Source organism: Diabrotica undecimpunctata, chromosome 2 (assembly GCF_040954645.1).
Source record: "Diabrotica undecimpunctata isolate CICGRU chromosome 2, icDiaUnde3, whole genome shotgun sequence".
Taxonomy (NCBI): Eukaryota; Metazoa; Arthropoda; class Insecta; order Coleoptera; family Chrysomelidae; genus Diabrotica; species Diabrotica undecimpunctata.
The window spans coordinates 175,248,843-175,273,681 of record NC_092804.1 but is presented as its reverse complement, the minus strand read 5'-3'; the positions used below and the strand labels follow the sequence as shown (position 1 = coordinate 175,273,681).

Here is a 24,839-nt window from a genome sequence, read left to right as displayed (position 1 = left end):
TATGTCAAGAACAGCTAAACTGTGAGTCTACGAGATACTAATCAGACCCACGGTTATATATGCTAGCGAAACGTGGATAATAAACCAGCAGGAAGAAAAGAAAGTAGAGATCTGGGAAAGAAAGCTGTTCAAAAATTTCTTTGAAAAACTGAAGGCAAATTTTGTTTAGAGTCGTTATGAAGAGGGACCGTTGTTCGAAGGTGTCTTCCTATTTACGCACATATGAAATGTTGACATGAAATACCGAGAAATGACCTAAAAACTGTCCGTTAAGCAGAGGTTTTCATTGTGGAGAAGTGTCCGTTAACAGAAGTTTTACTGTAGTATGTTAGTAAATCTGATATTTATTAAATTACTAAAAAATTTGATAAAACTTAAATACGCAAATATGGATGGAACCATAAACAGATCTAAGAACAATGAAAAGACTTCTCAATAATTTCGGGAAGCTGTATAGTTAAAAATGATAGAATTAAAAATTTTTAGAATTGAAAAACTCGAAACTGATTGTATTGTGGAACAAAAAAGCCACTTCAACGTAGAATAAATCGCCGCCATGTCTATCCGAAACTACGTATCAGCGTGAGCTGGCCTTTAAAAAATTAAATTCACTAAAACCTGCCTAGATAGTTGTTTTCTTGCGTAAGCAAACTGTTCAAACAAACTTTAAACATCATCAAGTACGGATATTATGGGGAAATTATGTCATTACGTTGAATGTGTTGAATGTGGATGACCTCTACCACACAAATTTCTCTTCTGTGAAGTTGAGTAGACAGCATGGCGGCGGGTATGTTGTGTGCGAATTTGGCCGGAAGGAGTGGATTAGGACAGATTTTCAGATAAATAACTAACGCAGGATATATGTGATTCAATCACGAAAGGTCATACTGGTTTTATGAGAACTTTGAACGTTTTTTCGTGGACTTTTAGCGAGCGTTTTCTTTTAATAAAAACCGCTAATTTGGTAAATAACCTGATCAAAGAAATACCACCATAATTGCTACTATCAGGTTTTTGCGAAAAAGAAAACTATGATTATCATAGGTATATGAAAAGAAAATACGCCCACCTTAAATGGACCATGATTTTGAAACTATAATTCTTCTGAACCCTTAATTGGATTTCGATGATTTTTTTAACATTGTAGGTATATTTCTAATTAATTACTATATTAATGCTTTAAAAAAAATGTCAACATTTTACCTATATACGAGGTGTAAAAATAAAGTTGTGTTTTTTCATCTAATTTTACAACACTCTGTGGAATGTATTAGAAACAAACACTACATCTTATTAATATTTCAATATAACTTTATCGTTTCTCAACATATTTTCGTAAAAAAAATCATCTTGATATATCTATTATCAAAAAAGAAAAGTACATTCAAAGCATGGCGTGATTTTCTATTCTCCAAAATTGTACCATAATTTTTAAGGTTTTTTCTTCGATTTTGATGATTTTTTTTTCGCATTGCAGATCTATTTCTAACTAATTACTTTATTTATGTTTTCTGGGAAATGTCAATGTTTTACCCATATACGTGTTGTAAAAATAAAGTTATTTTTTCATCTTATTTTGCAACATCCTGTGGAATGTATTAGCAGCAAATGCTACATCTTATTAATATTTCGTGATAGCTTCATTTTTTTCAACATTTTCGTAAAAAATCATCGATATATTTATTATCAAAAAAGAAAAGTACGTTCAAAGCATAACGTGTGATTTTATTGAATTGTAATAATTATTACAATTCAATAAAATCACACGTTATGCTTTGTTATACACGTTATGCTAATCGCAAAGGCCTAGGAACACGTGAAGCTCTTTTTTCACTTAATATACTAATACAAAGATGCCTGGACGTCAATCAAGATATATACGCATGTTTTATTGACTATAATAAAGCATTCGATAAAGTACAACATAAACATTTAATGAATGTCCTGAAATCAAAGAAGATTGACTACAACGACCTCAGGATCATATCAAATTTATACTATAAACAGCGAGCAAAAGTACGTGTTAACGAACAGCTGTCAGAAGAAATTGAAATTAGATGTGGAGTAAGACAGGGATGCGTATTGCCGCCAATTCTTTTCAATGCCTACTCCGAAAAGGTCCTGAAAAAAGCTCTTGAGGGTGAAACAGCTGGAATATAGGTAAATGGAGTTCCCATTAACAACATTAGATATGCGGACGACACTGTGATCTTAGCCGAAAACATTGAAGATCTTCAGAGACTGGTGACCGGAATAGCAGAGTATGGAAAAGAGTATGGTCTGACAATGAATGTCAAGAAGACGAAATTTATGAGAATATCGAAAACTCAAAGAAATAACGAGAATCTTCTAATAAACGAAACCAACGTCGAACAAGTGGACAAATATGCATACCTAGGAACAATGATTAACTCCACAAATGATTACAATCAGGAGATAAAAATAAGAATAGAAAAGGCTAGAGCAAATTTCAACAAAATGAGAAGAGTTCTATGTACCAGGGATTTAAAACTGGAACTAAGAGTTAGGTTGGCGAGGTGCTATGTTTTTTCGACCTTATTTTATGGAATGGAATCTTGGACCTTGAATGCGACATCAATGAAAAAACTGGAATCATTCGAGCTATGGGTGTACAGAAGAATTCTGAAAATATCATGGACAGAACACGTCACAAACAAAGAGGTTCTGGGAAGGATGAACAAAGAAATGGAAATTTTAAATTCAATAAAAACAAGAAAATTAGAATATCTCGGACTTATTACAAGTGGAGAGAAATACACCTTGCTCCAACTGATTATGCAGGGAAAGATCCAAGGAAAGAGAAGCATAGGGAGGCGTAGAATGTCATGGCTGCGCAACCTGAGAGAGTGGTACGGATGTACATCAAATGAACTTTTCAGAGCAGCCGTCTCAAAAGTCCGAATAGCTATGATGATTGCCGACCTCCGCCGCGGAGAAGGCACTTGAAGAAGAAGAAGAATAATTATTAATGAAAGCAGTTAGTTGGCTATGAAAAATCAAACAATCAATATCAATATTGTTTACAATTCAATAAATTGGTTTGCTGTTTTGCGTGTGTTGTTGACATGGACCGTATTTCAAGAAATCTGAGCCGAAATGAATGTGCAGGCAATTACTTTAGCCGATGTAGGTTTAACTTATCGTGAAATAGGCTTGAGGATAAGAGTATCTCATACTACAATATCACGAGTCATTTAACGTTTTTGAGAAACAAACGACCATAGGAGAGGGCGTGACAAGAAAGAGGAAAACTCACAACATCACGCCAAGATCAGTTTATCAGGCTTCGTGCTATAAGAGAACGTTGTGTCACAATAAGACATTTACTACAAGTGGCAGATGTTTATATTATTCCAATTAGTAGAAACACTGTACAAAGGCGTCTCGCTGAACAAGATCTATATGTAAGGATACCAGTCAGAGCACCAGTTTTAAACGTAAATCATCGTAGAAGTAGATTATAATTCGGCAGAGAGCACTGACTGGAATGTTGATGACTAGGAGCACGTGCTGTTCACTAATGAATCGAGTATTGATTATATAGCTTAGATAGACGTGTGAGAGTTATTCGACGGCCAAGTCATACGACCTATTACTTTATTGAATGGAGGATCTTTAATGGTTTGGGAAGGAATATCTCTTACACTGCGAACCGACCTTGTTGCTTTACAAAGAGATTCCTTAATAAGTGAAAGTAATATTACAGACTTTGTCTAACCATGTAGTTCCATGTGCTCCCTACATAGGAAGTAAGTTTCTTTTAATGCATGATAATGCTCGATCACATGTTGCACGTGTGGTCCATGATTATTTGGGCATCATTTGGGCGAGGTTGGAATACAAACCATAAAGTAGCCACCCTGCCGCCCTGATCTAAATCTCATAGAAAATTTGTGGAATATTATCGATCGCCAATTCAGGAGCCGATAACCACCACTTGTCTCTCTTGACGACATAGAAGTTATAGTGAGAGAAGTTTGGATTAAAATTGAATAAGACCAAATTCGCCGCCTGATTTTAATTATGAATCGTCGCTGTGAAGAAATAATTAGATATAGAGGTGGAAATACTTGTTATTAAGGGTCTTTGAGAGAGAAAATTGTTAAAGATTATTAAGGTTATATTTTCTTTGCTTTAAATGATAATAAAAACGTGTTACATTTAAAGTTTTGTATAATCTTTGATAATAGAGATATCGAGATATTTTTTTTACGAAAATCTTGAGAAAGGATAAAACTATCTCAAAATATTTCCAAGATGTAGCGGTTCTTTCTAATAAATTCCACAAGGTATTGATAATACGATGAAAAACACTTTATTTTACACTCACACTAACAGACAAAATACAAACATTAATGTTTGTATTTTGAGAACGATTTCCGAAGTGGAAATTGAAACGTCAATAAACTTATTTTAACCTTCAATTGTGGCTTATTCCCAATAAAATAATATCTACTTTAAAATGCCACAAGAAAATAGCTTCAGAACAATATTAAGAATCCGTTATGGGCCCAGCGTTATTCAAAATTTTCGGAGATTGGAAATGCTTTACAAGAAACTGGCACATTATCAAAATTCAATCAAATTTGAACGAAGGTGTAGAGACAATACCTTAATATCAAGGGACATAAAGTTACGTCCAGCATATTCAAGCAGAAGGTTGTAAAATATTCTACACAGAGCCAGTTTGTCCATGATCCGCGAAAAGTTGCAATTTTGTAGATCGTAGATCGTGTAGATTGTAGATTTGCAATTTTTTGTTGAATAAGATATCGTAAGTATTGAAGATTTGCTTTTCATTGTGATATCAAATTTTGATTAAGATCAAATTGTTCTTAGTTTACATATAGTATATGAAAATTCATATAAGCAACAAAGAAATATACATTTAAATAAATTTAATATTCTTTCAGAACGAAACAGTATACAAACTTTAGACAACTTCAATAGAAATAATGAAATATTAGCGACAGTTGTCAATCTATCAAATAGACATTTAAATGCAACGGAGAGCTTAATACTGTCAAAGGGTCTAAACTTTGTTATTACTCATCCATCTATTCCAAAATTAGACATAATAAGCTCAGTGGAAAAAATATCTCAATGTTTACCAACCCACGAAAAGAAAGAATACAGAGTATTAGGTAAACTTGAATTGAAAAAGCCTATTAAAATTGAAGAAAACATAAGCAAAGGTGAACTAAAGGCTATAAGAACTTGACGGAGTCGTCATTTTTTAAAGTTCTTATATACTTAATACTATAAATGATAATAAACGATACACCGTTAGAAAGCTACGAAACTCATATTGAAAATGCCAGAAGCAGCTCGTTTAACGGTACAGACTGAACCTAAACAAGAATTTATCCAATATTTAAAAAGGTGACAAGATGATGAGTATGAACTTATACATTTGATCATTCAGGGAAAGCTCCAAGGTAGACATGCTCCTGGTAGAAGAAGAACATCATGGCTGAAAAATCTAGGACAATGTACAGAAAATCGACTACATCATTGGCGGATTAATACCTTTATGGAAGCTTGTCCATCTATTCTAACTTCCATTTTGTTGTTTTGGTAGATGTTTTCGATAGTTTTTATAATATTTAGGGGTGCTTCTATATTATACAGAAGATGGATTACATCTTTAAGTCTTACTATGTCAAATGCTTACTTTAAGTCAATCAGACACAGAAATGCTGGTCTATTATACTCTATAGTGTATTTTTATGTATGAGAGAGTAATAAAACAATAAATTATGTATGCAAATCCCTAAACTGTTGATACGGGTGACTCAATGAAAAACAGATATTTGTCAACAAGTTTACAGAAGTATATAGGAAAACAATTTTAAATTGAGTATAACCACCAGGTATAAAGGTTGGAGCAGAATACAATAAAACGTTTTATTTTATCTATTTGCAAAATAAAGTTTAATTCTTTGCCTATTTGCAAAATAAAGTTTAATTCTTTAGATAAAATAAAACGTTTTATTTTATCTGAAATGAGTGCATTCCACGAAGTAAGGGTTTCAACGATCAAACATTTAATTCTTTAATTCCAGGAATCTACGACAGTAATTGACTAGATAATTACCTTCTAAACTTATTCCACAGAAAATGTGATAGTGGGTTTTTCCATTTTGTATATAGGAAGGTCCAAGTGGCGTATTCAAAATTCTAAACACTTCACTAAAAGTAGGTACTTCAGTTGCAAGGTGCAGTTTATTGTGTATACTAGTGTTATGGAAAATTTGGAAGTGCCGTGTAAACGCCGAAAAATTGGTCCTCTAACAGTTAATGAAAAAACATTAATATTTAATTGTTTTAAATCATTTACAGACAAACGTTTATGTGAAAGTGTTGATGAGACCGTTGAGTTAGTTAGCAGTACACTTGGTGTTGGGAAATCTATGATTTACAGAGTTATTAAAGAAGAGAAATGTGGTAGTTTTCAAATGCCACGTAATGCTCCAGGGAAACCAAAATTTCAAATAGAATATCATTTTAAAGAAGGACTTCGACGGAAAGTGCATGAATTCTTCTTTAGACAAGAATTTCCAACATTGAATAAAGTTCTTGTCTCAGTTCGAGATGATAAGGATTACCCAGAAATGAGTCGAAGTACGTTATGGAAACTTTTAAAAGAAATAGGCTTCCGCTGGAAAAAGAATCCCAGAAAGTCTATTTTATTAGAAAGAAGCGATATTGTCATATGGAGAAGACATTTTCTAAGAACCATAAAGGAAATAAGAAACCAAAAAAGAAAAATATTTTATCTTGATGAAACATGGATCAACGAGGGTCATACACCAAATAAATTTTGGCAGGATGAAACTGTTAAAAGTCAAAGGCACGCTTTTGTAAATAACTTATCTACTGGTTTAAACCCACCATCAGGAAAGGGACGCAGGCTGATAATAGTACACATTGGCAGTTCAGACGGTTTTGTTGAAGGTGGTTTATTAACTTTTGAATCAACTTGTACCGGTGACTACCATGAAGACATGAACGCTGATGTCTTTCAAGAATGGTTCGAACAAATGATAGATCTTCTTCCTAAGAACTGTGTAATAGTAATGGATAATGCAAGTTATCACTCCAGACTTATAGAAGGACTGCCCATAACCAAGTGGTTAAAAAAAGACTTGCAGAATTGGCTGAGTTCAAAAAATATTACGTACCATCCCGGATCTATAAGAAAGGAACTTTATTCGTTGTGTGCCCTTCATAAAGAAAAATTTAAAAAATACGAAATTGATGAAATTGCCAAAAATCGTGGAATGACAGTACTTAGATCCCCACCATATCATTGTGAATTAAACCCGATTGAACTGGTATGAGCACAGATAAAGAGTGAAGTTTCAAGAAAAAATACCACTTTTAAAATTCATGATGTTAAACAGTTGTTTTTGTATCCAGTTGTATATCCATAACAGTTGTAATGTAAAACCTGAAAACTGGGAAAAGGCAGTAAATCACACTATTAAAGAAGAGGAAAAAATGTGGAAGCTGGAAAATATTACTGATAAAATGATCGAGCCAGTTATTATAAATCTTGGTTCTGAAAGTTCATCTTCTGAATCTGATTTGGATTTGTAACAAGTAGCTGTAAGTTTTATATTAATATTTTTATTCATCTATTTAACATACCTTAGACGGTTTTAAAAACTCTTTTTCTCTTTTGTAATTTTTAAAAATTAAAAAAAATGTGAATTTTTTAAAACCCTTTTTAATGTAGGCCAGTCAGTTCTAATATAGTGTGTGATAAAAGAGGTCACTTTTGTTTACATACACATAACACTTTATAACACTGAAATAATTCATTTATTTTTTACAATTATTCAAAGTAATTTTTCAATTAATCTTGAGCACGCCCATGGAGTGGTCGGAGCTACCAGTTAAAATTATGCTAATTACTCTCTCGTTCATAAAAATAAACTTTAGTGATTTCTCAGTAATTTGCTTTATAAAGAATATTGCATCTGTACACGATCTTCCACTTCCAAGAAGACAAAATGATATATGAAATCTACCGAGACCTGTTAACAACTGAAAAACAAAGTATAAAGTAATCGTACAAATATAATAAGAAACAACTTAGGAATTATGCAACGAATATTCCAGGTGAATTTTAAACAGTATTAAGAAAGAAATATAGAAAGGGATCAAATATTTGGTCTAAAAGACATCAAAATTAAACGCAATTAAACGCAAACGCATTAAGAAATCAACACAAAATAGGAATACGATGTATAAAATAGATCTTAAAGATCTTAAAACCAAGGAAGAAATACGACTCATTGACAACTTTAAATCACTTATGAATAAGTTAAAGCGGATAGTTAAAGGTAAAAGTCCACTTGATTCAAGAAAAAGGTAAACCGCAAGGAATTTCTTTTGAATACTTCCCGAACAATGTCAATGGCACCTCTACACACAATCGCCAAGCAAGGGCTTAAAGTCCTGGCGCCACTATTACTTTAAGTCACTGCAATTCAAAGAAAGGGCGCGTTTGCTGTAAGGCGATGTCTCGAATTCTTCTTAAACCTCTGTTAAAAAAACTCCAAGTTCCTAAAATCGAGCCCAATAAACCCTGTCTGACTTCCTAACAATTAGAAACGATAAATGGCCGCATAGCGCGCAGACAACGGCCACTGTGTAAAAATTGCTACTTCTGAAAGTATGTATATCCGGTTTGTAAAGCTATAATCCCATAATCCGTCTTTCCTCTTCAGAACACAAAGGCGTATATTACTTCCACAAAGTGTCATATTATTTTAAACAGATCTTTGAAATCAAATCTGCTTAGAATGCCGAAGAATTTAGCGGAGATTTGTTTGAAGATTTTCAAGAAATATGCGTAAAAATGTTAGAAGAATATAATATACTCGTATTTTACAACTGTTATTTTCAAAAGTTTTGCATCACGTAATTCAAAATTTTGTTAACAAAATAACATAAAATACATTTTTATTTTAAAAAATTTAAAATGAAAATATAATGTGATTTATTATTTTCTATATTTATGATACTAAAAATGATGGATGCATTTTAAATGGATTTCCATTTATAATTGTAATGTCATAAGGGCTTATCGTATTGCATAATGTGGGACTGATCATTGAGAAAATGTACCATGTAAGGTAAAACAATTGGCGTAATGGTATATCGTAATGCAGAATGTGGGTCTGAACATTACATATTGGCAGCTAAGAATACTATTAATTATAAAAGAATACAACACAAACCGAGAACGACAATAGCACGGAAAATAACGAAATAAAGCAATAAAATATAATATCTTTAGCTTAGAAGAAATAAATGTATACAACTCCTCTACAAGTATAAACAGTAGAAGAGAAGCACCAGTTACCAACCTATCATAGTACTCTACACAGCCAGACTATACCAGTAGTCTTTCAAATGCTAGTAATACTCTGTATAAAAAGAACAAATAAATTATTTACAAAAATAAGGAATAAGAGAAACTTATCATTTGAACATATTACAACACATGCTCTTTAAACAATTGCATTTAATCTACTTCTTCCATACAGGAAGCATCTTCTCCATCACCTGCCTCAGCAGCAGGAGCTTCACCAGATGGGGTTTCTTTAGTAAGCATATATTCTTCTTCATCAATGCCCACACCAAGTTTGATCATTCTGTAGATTCTTGATGCATGTACTTGAAGTTCATCCAAAGGAAAACCAGAGCTAAGGAAGGCAGTCTCGAAGAGCAAGATCTTTCACAGCCTTATCATTTTTATCAACTTCTGTCTTCTGTCTAAGGTTTTCAATGATAAAATGGTCAGGGTTGATTTCTAAGTGTTTCTTGGCTGCCATCTAACCCATAGTTGATGTATCACGGAGAGCTTGGGCTTTCATGATACGTTCCATATTAGCAGTCCATCCATATTGTGAGGTTATAATACAACATGGAGATTCTACTAAACGGTTAGATACCACAACCTTTTCAACTTTGTTGTCGAGGATGCTCTTCATAACTTTGCAAAGACCTTCATATTTGGCCTTATCATCTTCACGTTTCTTCTTCTCTTCTTTATCTTCAGGTAATTCTAGACCCTCCTTGGTAACAGAGACAAGAGTTTTACCATCATATTCCTTAAGTTGTTAAACTACATATTCATCAATGGGTTCAGTCATGTATACTATTTCAAAACCAAGCTTCTTACCACGTTCAATAAATGCAGAATGTGCTACTTGTTCTTTGTTCTCTCCAGTAATAAAGTAAATGTGTTTTTTGGTTTTCCTTTATTCTGCTGACATAGACTTTTAATGAACAAGCTTCATCACCACTGGCAGATGTGTGGTAACGCAATAAGTCAGCAAGTTTGGCTCTGTTTTGTGAATCTTCGTGAATTCCCAATTTGATGTTCTTTGAGAATTGTTCACAGAACTTCTTCCATCCATCTTTGTCCTCAGCAAGTTCTTCAAAAAGTTCCAGACATTTTTTAATTAAATTTTTGCGGTTGACCTTAAGAATCTTATTTTGTTGTTACATTTCTCTTGAAATGTTTAGAGGTAGATCTTCAGAGTCTACTACTCCCTTAATGAAGTTAAGATATTCTGGGATCAGGTCTTCACAGTTGTCCATGATGAAAACTCTGGGTACATATAATTTGATGTTGCTCTTCTTCTTTTTATTTTCAAATAAATCAAAAGGTACACAATGAGGAACAAACCATAGAGCTCTGAACTCCAGTTGGCCCTCAACACTAAAATGTTTTACTGCTAAATGGTCTTCCCAGTCATTTGTCAATGATTTGTAAAATTCACCATATTCTTCTTGGGTTATATCATCAGCATTTCTTGTCCATATTAGTTTGGTTTTATTTAGTTCCTCATTTTCAGTGTACTTTTCCTTAATAGTTTTTTTCTTTTTCTTTTCTTCTTCTTCACTTCTTCCTTCTTTTCATCTTCAGCTTCATCATCACTTAGTTCTTTTTCTCTTTCTTTTTCTACAAGCAACTTAATGGGGTAACCTTAAATAATCTTATTAAGTAAACTAAAATTATTATTTTAACTAGGGGATTGATGTTCACTACACTTTACTTCACTCAAGTATCTATTTGGAAGCATTATTTTGAAAGTATTGGAAGCATTTCAGCCTGCATCTGGTAATTATATCGGTCATGAATTCCACTGCTTTACAAAGACAAAGACGTTTGAATGCAGGGCATAGTTTTTAGAATAACTACTAATTTCAGCTTTATCCGTCATCATTTTGAGATCTTTCGCAAAATTGCAATTTGTGATGTACCATGGAGCGTTCTTAATCATGCGGCCCAAACACTTTGGACTGGCATATTTTTAATATTTCGCGGTTGGAATTACAAACGATTGCACGTAACGGGAAATGCCTCCAATAAGATAGTTTTGAGTGTAATTTGTAGCAGTAATTAGTAGTTTTGAAAAACGTACCACTGTAATTAAAAAAGAGCAGTTTTAATTGTTTTAGATCATTTGTAATGTGAGAGTTTAAATTTAGCGTTTTTTATGCGTATTTCAAATGCTCCACATTTGCAGACAAAACTGAAAACTAAAGTTTCATGTTATAGATTTTAAAGATTAGGCTCGAGTTATCGAAATTCCTTAGGGGACGGTTAATAAAAGGGATACATTGTATTGATTTCACAAGAATCATAAAAATTGGCAAAAATCGCGCCACGTTTATTTATTTAGCGCCTTTAGAAAAACTCAGTTTATTTGCGTCAAAATAGAAAAACTTAATGCGAAAGCTACACTCTTTACCTTTAAAAGGCATCTTGATTTTTGTCGATAGGATACTCGAGTCAAAAGATATCGAATTTTTACCGTTGAGCTGATACAAATTGTATTGATTTCTTATTGATTATTATAGATATTATTATTTGATTTTTTATTTAAAATATTTTCTTCTACAGCGTACAAATTCTTGGTAAATTGATTTTTTTCCATTTTCCCCCCTCTACGAGGAAGGTTTTAGGAGAAAGCCCGAGGGTAAAAGTGGTAAACTTTTTTGCATCTTTTTTGGAATCTTAAAATTGACATTCTTGGCAAAATTCAGCTTGTTCGTATGATTTTTAGAAGTTCAGTGGCATTTTCGTCTGTGACGACTGAAGTACAACCCTATCTTTATTTTTCCAACCTGTAATGGTATTTCCCCTGAAATAATCCTTACCTGTACATAGGAACGGAGGTTTAGTTTGCTTCTGTAACATTTTACCTCAGGCGATTTGGTGCCTGAATGACTTTTTTCTTAGCTTCATGTCCTGGAGGATTTAGGCAACACCAATGCAACCTCTATATTCCGGATTTTTTTTCTCCACTAGAAGGCACTTACTTTATATGGGATACTCCTTATGTTTACTAAATCTTGTTTTTAATCACTTTTTTCTTTTTGGGTATTAAATTTTCTGTTGCAAAAAATAATTACAATTATTTTCTTAGTCAAGTAATACAACTCATTATCATACACATAATAGTTGTTTTTAAGCAAACATTTCTTATTTGCACTCGTAAAGAAAAAGAACTCGAACGATCAGAAATACATCTACCTACCGTTTGTTCAATATCTCGTTCTTGTTATAACTTTCCTAATGACTAATCACATAATATCTTATAAGTCACAATGCACGCTTGCTGTGTCGAGTTGCAACCTGCATAATGATCAGAAGCGAAAAAGCAACCTTCACAATGTTCTCGCTAATAATTCTTTCATTCAGTTCAGGAAGAAGGAAAAAATGTAGTATAATTCTTTGGAGCACTAAACATACATCAGTCCTAACTCTTTTAGTCGGGAAGATTAGATGAGTTTATTCCTCACCGGGCGAAACTTTAAAGTTTGTAAACTTATTTTTTTATTGAGATTTGTGTGGCTCGACAGCGTTAATCATGGACACAGGGGGAAATCTTATTACATTACATTAGAATGGATAAAGAAAATTCATTCTTTTTAAGTGCCGTGTCCTTTAAGGTTGGATGTCATTACAGCTATCTTCACCTTTATTACTGCCGATGTAAACACCTTAATAGAGTTACAATTGTACCCATATCTTAAATTATTTAGCCAGGATACACGTCACCTTCCTATGCTTCTTCTGCCCAATATATTTTAATGTATAATGATCTGCAGGAACACATATCTCTCTTCTCTTATGATTTGGCTCACATACTGCAATTGTGTTGTTTTAATTGTATTTAAAACCTCCTTCTCTTTTTTACTTATTTTCAAAACGTCATTATTCGCAACCTTGTCCACCCAGCTTAGTTGTAAACTTCTCCTGTAATTTTTTTGTAAGTTTTCGGTTTTTCGTGGACTTGACTCCTGAACTATCTCTTCTAAGTACAGTTTAAAGAGCAGCGAAGAAAGTATGCAACTCTGCTTTATGTCTCGTTATATCACTATTTCATCTGACAGTTTGATACCAACCTTTACAGAAGCAACTTGATTAAAATTAAAATATGCAGACTGAATATTAGAAGTCTTTAATATCGAGATTCTTTCATAGCAGTAGTTGTAGAAGGTGGTTTTGTCGGACTATGTCAGGTGCCTTGTTGTAATTAAGGAAACTGAAATATATTCTTCTTATTGCGCCGTCTCCTTTCGAAGGTTGACGATCCAAATGGTAGTTTTAGCTTTGGAAACTATTGCACGAAAGATTTCTGTGGATGAGCGGTCAAACCATCTTTTCAGGTCTTTCAGCTACGAGTTCTGACGTCTTCCAACTGATCTTTTGCCCTGTACTTTACCTTCCAACAGATGACCCAAGTATTTTCCCCTCTTTAATTATGTACTTCACCGTTGGTATCTTTTTGTACCCATTTAATTCTCAGCATCCGTCTGTATGTATACATTTCAAAGGCATCTATTCTGTTTTCTGACTGAAATATAGATCCTGGTTAACATCGATACATATTTGTGCCAATACATGCAGGGCAAACAAGACCTTTTTGTATCTATTGTATTTTTGAAACCAAACTGAGTGTTACCAATAATTTGTTAAAGTTTTCTGAAATTCCTTTGATGTATGATTTTGAAGACTATCTTCTGAATTACGAACATATTACGAACGAAATGGTATTGCACAGAATGGGAAGAGACATAGAACTTTTGACCACTATTAAAAGGCGAAAGACAGCATATTTGGGGCACATACTTAGAAATGATAAGTACGAGTTGTTGCAGTTGATTATGAAGGGTAAAATCGAAGGAAAAAGAGGTCCTGGTAGACGACAAATATCCTGGCTGAAACACATTCGCGACTGGACCGGGTTAAACACACAGACGCTCTTAAGAAAAGCAGAAGATAGAGACGAATTTGCAATGGTTATAGCCAATCTTTATTAGTGGAGACGGCACTAGAAGAAAAAGATCTTTTGAAAGTGGCCTCATCAATCTGATGGTACGATGGTCGCAGAATTCTGTAGCAATAGCTTTTTTCGATAAATTAGTATCTCTATTTGATCTTCTGTGATTTGTTTAATGATTTCTGCTGATATCTCGTTAGAACCTGTAGCTCTAATATCTCTTGCCAATTTTACTACATGTGTGACCTTTTCTTTCGTTATTCTTGGCCCAGTTTCTCTACTGTTGTATATTTAGTTCTATGTCTCCTATTTGCCTTTCATCTTTAAATAATTGTATGTTTTGTTTCTATTTTTCTAGTTTCTTGCTGTTCTTCTTTTTCTTTTTCTTTTTTTTATGTAACAATGACTCTGTCTATTTTTCAATGTGCCTCCAGTAAGTTATCGTTCTATCGTTTTCGTGGTCTTCCTACTGATCGTCTTCTTATTGAGAAGTCGTCTTTATTACACATAGAGTGTTGTCATTCGGCTTATATGATCGTTCCATTCTACTCTTCTATTTCTTACCCATTTCTTGATGTTCTCCACCTTACATCTACACATATATCTGTACTTTTAGCTTTGTCCCATAGTGTCTTACCATTAATTTTTTTAAGTGTTTTCATCTCTGCTGTTTCTAACATCCTTTTTGTCCTCTCTGTGTCAGGTCGTGTTTCTGCTGCGAATATAATTATTGGTCTGATGACTTTTTTGTAAATCTGTCTTTCATTTTTGGTTATTATTAGGGATAATTTTCATACTTGATTGAAGTTAGACATGAAAACAGTTTTGAATAGCTTGAACTTAAAAATGCGCAGTATGTATATTTTTAAGACAATAGATAGATGTTAAGGGGTTGAACCATATTGCTACTTTTTTAATCCTTGACGATAATCTGTTAACTAACTGCTTGAAGAAAAGGGAATTATTTAGTATTATGTATGCACAAATTTGTATTAGAAGCAACAGCACCAGCTGCTATTCGACTTTAGAACTAGCTGTGTAGACAATTTCGTCAAAATTGTAGTCAAAAAAAGAAAAAGTGAGGTTAAAATAATTTGGCAATAACAATAAAGTAGTAATATCTAGGCCTTGTAATAATAAATGCAAAATATAGCATCCCTTAATTGATAGTTTACGGAAAACTTCACGGAAAGTGTAGCTTAGAGCAAAAGGAGAATTAGCCTTTCTAAATTACTTGAAAGACTAGATTCAGTACAGTCTACATATACTGTAAAATCCTCAACTATTATGATGAGAAGGACAAAAAGTGAAAGCTCAGTATGATCTGATCAGAATGATCCATACAAAATCAGAAATTTCTCTAAGTTCATGTATTAGACAGAGATAAGGTAGCCAAAAATAATAAACGTCTTTAGATTTTATTAGAAGTGTCTTTGGAACTGTGAATGTTTTGGCAGAACATAAAGGAAGACGAAAATAAACCCTGTGGAATTTCACTAAGAGAAAAAATTGGAAACGAAGAAATCAGAAACAAATCCAAAATCACAGATGTAAACATGTGGAACAGAGATAGACTCAGGATCCAAAAAATATGCCAGGTATTATCTGAACAACAACAGGAAAATTTGAGAGAAATTTGTTGGTTGTTTCTGTCTCTCATTCTAGGTTTTTATGAATTTTTTAATGCTTGATGATAAATTGTCTCCCATATCTGCGGAAAACATTTTATACACCATTGTCAATTGTATATTTTTTGACAATACGATAAAGAGAAGACAAAATCTAGTAGATTAAGCGCCCTTACTGATAAAGAGAGGTCGGTTTTTTTCGTACAAGAATTTTATGAGATAGATACCAGTCAATTAAATTTTAATAAGTAGTTTCATCATAAGTACATCCTGTGCAGATGCATCTTGTGGTATGTTTTCATTTACACATAATTGAATAGTTTCTCAGTAAAAGGTCTATAAGAGATACTCTGCAGGTGAAATGAATATATTTTTTTGTCGCAAAAAATCCGAGTGAAATATTAATATGTTCGTAAGCGTTTCATCGACAAGAATAACGGGGAATCGGACAGTGGCGTACGATTGTGTTGCCGTTACTGAGTGTAAAACTTACGCATATGCGGTACAATATATAAAAATCATTTTAGTTAGCTAAATAAGAGAGAGTCATATCCAGCGAAGCTCCTTAGAAGTTAATAAGAAACAACAATGGATTCAATGAGATGAACACTATAAGAATCTGTGATATAACCCTAGTAGTTGCCTAAATATGACTTATAAGAACAAATTTCATACAGAATTAATTACATAGTGAAGTCGTTCTAATCTGTCGTATTTCGAATTAACGTCCGAAAAATAATTTATGACTCTAGTTACAGCCACTCTGTTATGCTTTCCCTTGTCTACCTGCTTTGTGGTACCGAACCTCCTACTGGTCGGCTGTAGTACTTGAAGATAAATCAGCGCTACCAAAACAATTTTTTTGTAAATCGTGAAAAAACGCAAATTGAATGCTTTGTGATGATAATTTATTTATTGAAAAAACTAAAAGGGTACCAACCACCAAAAAAAAAAAAAAATAAATAAAACAAAAACCGCATGCAGGAGAGAGCCGGAGGCACGCCGCACGACGCTCTTGAATGCAAGCACCAAAAAAATTAGATTAGCAAGTAAGGTAGATTAAGGACATGACTGGACGAATGACTGGGTATTAGACGACGGATGAAAGGATTTGATGCTTGCTCGCTCTCGACTGCACTTGGTGCAGAAAAGGGAAAGCAAGTATCGGCACACACAACCATCATTAGATCGCCGAACAATTGCTTTGACCGGTAGTGATAAAGCCAAATGGGCTAACCTACCACTTAAATGTAAATACACGGAAATCTCCCATTGTCTGACGGGGGATACCGCGAAATAGTCGAGACCTGGCTCCAAAGACCAGGGGGCGGATGAAAGCCGGGGCTGGTTGTACCGCAGGAGGACAAGCTACCTCGGTGGGTTTGGGAAGGTGTGTGTGGGAAGTAGGAATAAGTCTTTGTTTTATATAGATATATATTTTTATAGATATATTTATAAAATATATTAAAATAAAAATATAATACAAAATTTTGAACACCCAGTATTAACAATGGCAAAATTTTTTATGCTTAAATGAAAATAGAGTTTAGTACACGCTGAAAAAGAATTTTTGTTTTTTCAGCATAAATATTAACCACAATATTATTTTTGAAGTTGCATGTGTAATATGAAAAAAATTTCAAAAACTTTAAATATCTCAAAAACGGCTATTTTTTCGAGAATAGTATCCCAATAAAAATCGATCCCGAATTTTACGTAAATTCAAAAAAAATAATAAAAAGCACAGTTTCTATTTAAAATAAGAAACTTAATGGCGACTTCCGGTACAACCGAAAGTGCTAGAAGAATGCAAATATTTAAAAAATGAAGAATGCTTTACATAACCCATTATTCCAAGTTTGCAGAAACCAGTGATGACCAGAACTTTGAAAACTTTTAACCAACATGTTGCGTGAATGACCCTCTATATTTTATACTCAATGTTTAGCAATTTACATTATGATATTCAATTATTATAAAACATAATACAAAGTTATTTTATTAAAAAAATCCCTAATGTCGTATTATCAAATTAAGAAAACCGTACATTTTTAATTTGAGAACCGCTGACTACCTGAGGCAAATCTAAACAGACACTTTTATTACTTATGCGACAGGCTAAAACGATCCTACTATAACTACGGTATTCGCCAAATAAACAGTACCAAAATTTAAATGGCCTAGTTACGTATTTATTTGATTGGACTTATTTGTCATTAACTATTTATTAGCACTTATAAAATTTTAGTTGTAAGTTTTAGTGTAGTATTTAACAAGTTTAGTTCACTCGTTCTCCATCGTACGAATTCATCTCCAAACTGCCAAAAAGCCTGGAATGACAACCAGGGAGAAACAAAACGAGGATGGAAACAACGATTCTTTCAAACCTCACTTAAACTGCAACTACACATTGAACACATTAAACTGCTACTATTAACTTTACACATTTTCCATAAAAAAAGGACGAAGGACGAAGATATTACAAATTCGATGAAAACTTTGGACATAACGCTGCAAGCAGTTGTCAACGTTGACAACGCCTCAGCGTTCCTTTCCGGCAAAACCTTCTCAGCCTCTAAATGGATGTTTATTTCAAACGCAGTATCAAAGATAAAATATCAAAGAATTATGCGTCCGTGGCATAAACAAACTCTAAAAATGTGTTTACATTAACTCGCGACGCAAAAAGGATTGAAAATACATTTTGAGTATTTTATCTTGTACGAAAGTAAAGAGAAATACACTGAAATTATTCTTCGATACTGTAGCAAATACGAGGGGATCTCAATATATTTCAATATATATTTTAAAGAATTTGCAAATGCTACAAAATAACCACTTGCAAATTGCGATGTCTCTTTCTGTTCTTTCTAATCTTTCTAATAATACATCCCTTGAGTAAGGGATGTATTATTAGAAACTGTATAGTACACAAACAGTTGTTTTCACAACTAATTTAATAATGGAGTTTGAAATTTTATGGTAAGTGTATTTTATTTTGCCATTAATTTACATACAAAGTTACTGTCATTCACTTAGTTAAGGAATGTTTTTTTTTAAGTTTAAAATTTAAGTTTAAGTGAAAGAAATGACAAAAAGAAAATATTTTATTGAATTTTTTTAGATTATGCCTGGAACACTTCAAACATCACAAGCATAAGAACTAGTTTTAAATTTAATTGAGTACTTTGAATTAGAAAAAAAGGAATGGGCGACCGTTGAAACTTTTGTCATCTGTTCAAGAGGTACAAAAAATATAATTTTCAAATGTGCACTATTATAAAGTTTTAATGGTAATAAGCATATATATTATTAATATTATTTATTGGCCAACAAGAAAAACAGTATACAATATATGAAAAACAAAAGAAAAAAATCCTGTTTTATCTTCTACGCAGAAAAAATACTAAAAGATTACCAAAATGAATTTATGGATCGCTTAAAATGGACCACGAAAATCAACGATAAATGGCTACACACACTTTGGAACAAATTATACAAAAATATTAAGAATAGAACAAAGAAATCCACATATTGTTTATTGATAGATAATATGATGAAAGCATTAAAGAAACTACAGATAGCAAACTAAGTAAACTGACATAAATAGAAGAAACTAATGCAATAATAAAGTTTCAAACCGAAATAACAGAAAAGTTTAAAACAGATCAAAAAGAAAAGCATCGATCTTATTTCCCTAACACTATCATCAGGATTTTATAAAAATAGACAAGGTAATTTCAGTGCGTTTTAGGTTTTCAACATTTTTAACATTACTTGTTTCATGTCATTACAACATTTTTGTTGCCAGCTCCAAGTTATTTGTAATTATTTAATTTTTCAATGGGGATGTTATTTATTTCAGTATTTATATTCTTAGTAAAGATCTTATACTTAGTTTTTCACTTTTATCTTTGTTGTAACGTTCTGTTTTTTAATTTGTGCTTTGTACAAATTAAAAAACGGAAAGTCACCAGGAGAAATCAAATACCAAATGAACTCTTAAAATATGGATGTGATCACCTTGTACAACAACTGCAACTTCTTATTAATAAAATAATCACCACGAACAGAATACCAGATGAATGGAGAAGAGCGATCATGGTGATGTTCTTCAAAAAAGGAGATAAGAAAGACCCCAATAATTATCGAGCAATAAATCTATTAAATACAACACTCAAATTGACAACAAGAATAATAGCGACAAAAATAAACGAACGAATATCTCTGCAAGAGGAACAGCAAGGATTTCGGATAAGAAGATTCATGCACGGATGCAGTTTTTGTAATAAGACAAATAAAAGAAAAGTCGCTGGAATACAACAAACCAGCATATATGTGTCTGATAGATTTGAAGAAACCGTTTGATTAAGTGAGAATTCGGGACGCGATACATTTATTATATGAAAAGGGAATATCACTGGATTTAGTAAAAACCATTGAGAATATATATAAAGATAACATAGCTATGGTAAGATGTAAAGGAAAACTATACCTATCAAATATGAAACTGGCATTAGACAAGGAGATTTGCTGAGCCCATTAATATTTAATCTGATAATGGATGAAATCATAAAGAAAGTCAAAAAAAGAAAAGGATATAGAATGGGAGAAAAGGAAATAAGGATAATATGCTACGCCGACGACGCCATAATAACAGCCGAAAATGAAGATGACCTACAAAGATTAATTAAAGAATTCGAAGATACGGCGCTCATATAGAACATGGAGATCTCAACAGAGAAAACTAAAGCGATAGTGATATCAGCGGAACCGAGACGATGTAAACTAGTCGTAAATAACAAAATAATAGAACAAGTGATGGAAACTGAATACTTGGGAATAAAACTGTCAACCTACGGAAAAGTGGAAGAAGAAGTACAAAAACAAGTGAACATGGCAAACAGAGCAGCAGGATGTCTCAACAACACAATCTGGAAAAACAAATACCTCACAACGGAAACGAAAACCAGGATATATAAATCAACAATAAGACCGATAATGACGTACACAGCGGAAACAAGAGCAGATACGGCGAAAACACAAAGACTACTGGAAACAACAGAAATAAAAGTCTTACGAAAAATAACAAACCAAACTCTAAGAGACAGAGTAAGAGGTGAGAAAATACGAGCGAGATGTGGTATAGAGGAAATAAACGCGTGGACCAAAAGAAGAAAAGTGGAATGGAATCAACACATCGAAAGAGTGACAGAAAATAGAATAGTACGAATAGCAAGAGACAAATCGCCAAATGGAAGATCATTAGGACGACCGAGGAAAAGATGGTCAGACAACGTCAATTGAGGCTAAAAACCGAAGTAAAACAGGCATTTTGCCTATTTATAAAGTAGGAAGAAGCAGAAGTAGATCTTTGTACTTTAATTACTACATGTTGTATTCATATTACTTCTCTTACTGTCGTTCTATTAAGCACTAGTTAAATTATTTGTTATTAATTAATTTGTTGAATTATTTTTGTAAGATTTCTCGGTGTCCAAATATTCGAATTTTTGTCAAATCTGCTGTCCATAGATTTTTATGATTGCCAGTCAATCTTAGTTTGAATTTGTGAACAAAACAACTGACTAGTAATTATCATCAATATGCTTCGCGAAAAAAAACAGAGAGAAAAAGTTGATTACCACATCAGGTAGAATCCTGCCAAACATTGTCATGGCATCGATTTTCGTCCTATGGTACTGTTACATCTTATAGCAGCTCCGATATTTTCTTTTTTCGTCTTAAAACTTTTTTCTGAATCATCTTGATCGTATTTTTTAATAAAACGTCAAAGGTAGTTGCTCAAGCACGATCTACGGGACATAATGGAAGAGAACGACCACTACAATGCATTGTCATGGCCAAAGATTCAAAGATTTTAAAAAATGATACGTTTAAAACAATTGCACGGGGATACCGAGATTCACACGTATATTCGTCAATGAAGGTTGTGGAATGCGGCATGGGACTCGGCCCATGAAGTCGAAAAAAAAATCAGAAAACGACTACAAGTCATTAATTAAGAAAAACAAACAAAAGTGCTGGGAATTGGTAATCGGTAAGAAATTGCAAATAGAATGCAGAGGCGGATGGAAACGAAATCTCTTAGATTTAAGATTTAAGAGCGGCATCGTTAAAAACTCTTTTTGATGTGTCTAGAACTTGGGAGGTATGTTTATACCGGGTGATCTCTAAAAGCGAATTTTTGTACTGGGTATGTCAAACCTTCTTACATTTTGTAGGCAAATATACTAAGTAACATATAATATGTATACAGTGTGTCCGTAAAGTATGGAATAAATTTAATATTTCCTAAATGAAAAGCCTTTTTAATCTAAATCTAATCTAAAACACAATGTTCTACATTCTACAATAAAATTTCATTATACAAGGTGATACACATTACAGTAATGACATCATCGGCTCTTTTTTTAAATATAACACCCTGTATTTTAGGACATTTGTAGATTGATAAAAATGAGCTGATTTCAAAAACGTATAATACTCGGGTCTAATGAATATAATTTGAAAGATATGCGCTTAGAATTTATTACACTCCATTCGCTTAATTTGGGCCTATTTTGACAGATTCATAGTCGGAAACCTACAACACAAAAATTTCTACCTCTCCGTAATAATAGCTCAAATATGTATACTTACTATTGCAGACTTCCTCCACTGAAAAAAGAAGAATTATTATTAAGTAGTGTATACTAAACCCATAAAGTTTTCCCTGTATATTTAAAATATAATATTTGAGTTGTTACAATTATTTAACATATTATAATAAATATTTGTATTATTCGCGTTGTTTATTTTAGTTAAATTAGTTTTATTGTTCTATTATTTTTGTTTAATTCTTTGTTAGTTCTATTTAGTTAATTTATTAGTTCTACTTTGAATTTTATTATTATGGATAGTCAAAGTTTTCCACTTGTTCCATCAGCTAATGCGTTGGTAAGTTTTTCTGAAATAAATATGATAAACGTTCTTTAAAAGTTAATATTATAAGAGGTTGCTGTTAAATTACAGGGTAATCAAACTGCACAAAGGTTTATTCAAATACCTATCATTTTTTTAAATTATTTGCCGAATAAAACCCTGTTGAGGTAACTTGATCATTAAAATAATATTTTTATCGAATTTTATATAAATGTTCTTAATAACAAAAACATTTCAGTTAACATCCAGTTTATTTTGGCATAGCGTCAAAAATCAAATTCGCTTAGAAATTTATATTAATTTATATTTAAATGGGAATAAGCCACAATTAAAGGTTAAAATACGTTTATTGACGTTTCAATTTCCACTTCGGAAATCGTTTTCAAAATACAAACATTAGTAAATTAAACAAATTTTGTTTTTTGTTACTTAGTGAAAAATTCTTCTAATAATTTAATTTTATCTGACTCATCTATATTGACAATTCAGACATACCTTATACATTTTAAAGTAGACGACTTTAAAATGATATTGCCAATATTGTTGAGTTGCGTTCCTGGGACGACTTTACTTATAAGATAGTTCATTCGATTACATGAAATCAACTTTAACTTGAGAATATCCGTCAGAAAAGATCATAACATGTAATTCGTCTTTAAAAAGATAAATACATGCCATGATGACAGTAAAATTCTCATAATTTACTATGGAATCACTAACAGGAGAATTTTACTGTCATCATGGCATGTATTTGTCTTTTTAAAGACGAATTACATGTTATGATCTTTTCTGACGGATATTCTCAAGTTAAAGTTGATTTCATGTAATCGAATGAACTATCTTATAAGTAAAGTCGTCCCAGGAACGCAACTCAACAATATTGGCAATATCATTTTAAAGTCGTCTACTTTAAAATGTATAGGTAAGGTATGTCTGAATTGTCAATATAGATGAGTCAGATAAAATTAAATTATTAGAAGAATTTTTCACTAAGTAACAAAAAAAAAACAAAATTTGTTTAATTTACTAATGTTTGTATTTTGAGAACGATTTCCAAAGTGGAAATTGAAACGTCAATAAACGTATTTTAACCTTTAATTGTGGCTTATTCCCATTTAAATATAAATTAATTTAAAATGCCACAAGAAAATAGCTTCAGAACAATATTTAGAAATTTATAGTATGTATAAAGATAGTAAGTTTCTATTATATATAAAAAAATATATTTTATAAAAAAGTTGGACTAATTTAGTTTATATCGTTGAGTTGCGCCAAATGTAGGCAACCGACTTAAAGTTTTGGTAGCATTTAGCTTGAGTTTCTTGAGAATATTTTCAATAACCGTTTAATATTTTCCAGTTAATTTATTATTTTTTTAAAAGTAATGATAATAATGCTAAATAAGGATTATTTCAAATGATATAAAATCACAAAATGTACTCAATATTGTGTTATATAATCCACATAATAAAGTACGTTAGTTAAAAAAGGTCCAAAACTAGTTTCTGATAGGAATAATAGAATATTAGTATAAGTTTGCAGAAAAAGTTCGACGAAATACTCTAATCAAATACGCTATGAGCACGTGCGCTTGGTTGTATAGTAATTTTCAGCCTCTTCTAGTCTGTCAAAAAGTAACTACCTTCGCAAAAAAATAATTACTAAATTCACTATAATAGACAGTTAGGACTGGGATTAGCGAACCGACTATATAAATTGCAAAAAAGTAGCCTACTTCTAGTTTTTGGTAAACTGTAATTATTTTTAGTAACGTTCAATAACAATTAAGTAGTACAATAATTGTATTAATTCGTGAATTTCTGTATTATTGCTTAGAATTAATTTTAAGTAGAAATGAATTTGAGTGTAAAGCAAAGAATTGAAATACTCATGATGATTGGGTATGGAGACAAATCGCGAACTCAGT

At 32.3% G+C, this 24,839-nt stretch overlaps 1 protein-coding gene and 1 pseudogene across 1 annotated transcript in view; both read right to left on the bottom strand.

The window, feature by feature from the left end:
- dpp (decapentaplegic morphogen) overlaps positions 1-24,839 on the bottom strand; it is a 214,678-nt gene that overhangs the window by 124,748 nt on the left and 65,091 nt on the right. The gene's annotated exons all lie outside the window — the stretch shown is intronic.
- On the bottom strand, positions 9,414-10,940 carry LOC140435266 (heat shock protein 83-like; annotated as a pseudogene).